Source organism: Nycticebus coucang, chromosome X (assembly GCF_027406575.1).
Source record: "Nycticebus coucang isolate mNycCou1 chromosome X, mNycCou1.pri, whole genome shotgun sequence".
In the NCBI taxonomy this organism is placed as follows: domain Eukaryota; kingdom Metazoa; phylum Chordata; class Mammalia; order Primates; family Lorisidae; genus Nycticebus; species Nycticebus coucang.
Genome location: NC_069804.1, coordinates 121634686 through 121636955, shown reverse-complemented (window position 1 = coordinate 121636955; position 2270 = coordinate 121634686). Strand labels below are relative to the sequence as shown.

The 2270-nt window shown below is 37.6% G+C and overlaps 1 pseudogene; it reads left to right on the top strand.

The window, feature by feature from the left end:
- Positions 1–651: 651 nt before the first annotated feature.
- On the top strand, positions 652–1883 carry LOC128576975 (WD repeat and SOCS box-containing protein 1-like; annotated as a pseudogene).
- The last annotated feature ends 387 nt before the right edge of the window (positions 1884–2270 follow it).

Sequence of the window (2270 nt, the reverse complement as noted above, 5' to 3'; positions counted from 1 at the left end):
CCAAAGTTTGGGAAGGTTGCTCCTCCTAAAGCAGTAAGAAGCTTGGCATGAAATTGAACCCGGAGTTTGTGGAGAAACAGTGAATGTTTTATCTGTGCCTGTTGGCTTGTTACTTTTTTTGTTGTTGTTGTTTGTTTTTTGTTTTTTTAATCACAGTGATTTGAAAACATGAATTCAAACCTGGGAGAGGGGCAAGGCTCTCCCTCCTTGCATCAAATCAGAAGAGGAAGAAGGTCAGTGATTAAGAAAAGTAGGGTGACACAAAATTGAGTGCATAGGATTCATGCTTCTCCATTCTTGTGATGCTTTACTAAGAATAATATCTTCCAATTCCATCCAGGTTAATATGAAGGATGTAAAGTCTCCATTTTTTTTAATAGCTGAATAGTATTCCATGGTATACATATACCACAGTTTACTTTATGGGGGCGAGATATGATTGCAAGAGGGACTTTGCCTAACAATTGCAATCAATGTAACCTGGCTTATTGTACCCTCAATGAATCCCCAACAATAAAAAACAAGAAAAGTAGGGTGATTTGTGTTTGCTCAAGCAATTTGAATGTTAATATTTATGCCTCTCAGTGCTTGCTGTTCTCTTCTCTGTCATTACATCCGCATCATGATCCCAGATCAGATGGTGCCCCATAGATGGCCAGCTTTCCCCCGAGGATCAAGGAGAAAGAGATCATGAGATAATGGACTATATGTGAACTTTTAGCTCCAGCAGCTCCTTTTGACAGGAAATGTTGTCATGAAAACTGGACTGTTGCTTCTGCTCCAATTGGTTCATACTTTGCTTGGTGACAAGGATTATTTTAAGTAATGCTTGTTCCATAGTCCTAAAGCCTTAAGAACTTCATCTTGCATGGCACCAAAAATGTGACAAATTCCATCAGTTTAAGATTGTCTAGGCAAAATAGTGTTGTGGTCAGAAAAATAAGCCTTGCGAACGTACTATAGACTGTGGAGGTATAGTCTGGAGCCTTGCTTGTAGGTCTACAGTTCCAGAAAAAAAGAGTTGATGTGCAAATATAGAATGTCATTGATTCATATTTGGACACAATTGGCTACTCCTTTTCATGGGTTTAAATAATGGACATATCAAAGTATGGGATGTATATACAGGAAAACGCCTGCTTAACCTAATAGAGGTTCATTGCTTCATACTGAAGTGGTCAGAGATTTAACTTTTGCTCCAGATGGGAGCTTGATCCTAGTGTCAGCTTCAAGAGACCAACTCTCAGACAATGGCACCCAGAAGAGGATGGAAACATGATGAAAGGATTGAGGGAGCATCAGAACTGAGTGTACAGCTGTGCATTTTCTCATGACTCTTCTATACTGTATTCATTTGAAGCCCGTAAAAGTTTTCCTTTGGAATATGGATAAATATACCATGATACGACAACTAGAAGGGCCTCACTATGATGTTGATTGTGACTTTTATCCTGATGGATCTTTACTGGCTACTGCATCTTAGAGTACCCAAGTGTATATTTGGGATCCACATAATGTAGACATTCTGATGGAATTTAGGAATATGTTTCCCACCTACTCCAATATTTTCTGGAGGAACAAATGACTGATAGGTATAATCTGTATCTTTTAGTCATGGTGAACTGCATATAGCAAGCCTTTCTGATGATGTTCTGGAGAATTGATAAGGATTATGCAGGACAAGTTGCACCTCTGAGCAATGGTCTTTGTTGTGCCTTTTCTAGTGATGGAAGTCTTTTAGGTGCTGATACACAGGATGGAAGTATTTTAGGGTGACTGCAAGGAAAGTCCCTAGCCTTCAATATTTATGTGGAATGTCAATCCAAAGAGTTATGACCACTCAAAAAGTCCAGGAGCTAGCAATTCCTTCCAATGTTTGGTAGTTTTCCTCCTATCATATTTAGAAGATTCTGCCTTCCCTATTAGTACAGATCAACAGAATACACTTTACACAAAACTCAAGCTTTATTGACTTTAAGTATCTGTTTTTAAAGGTTTAGAAAATTTATCCAATTTGATAACAATATTGTACTGCATTTTGATCAGTTGTGTGTTTAAAACATTATTTATAACTAGGATTATAGAAATATTCTGAACATATCGAATGTTAATTTCTTTAAACACTAACTGTGAAAACATACATACATGTATATACTTAGATACAGGTGGCTACATGTTGAATAGACCCTTTTGCTTCTACTTTTTAGTTCTGGCATGTGTGTATGCTTCAGTAAAACCACAATATGAATCTGTGCTGTAAAGTGGAAGGA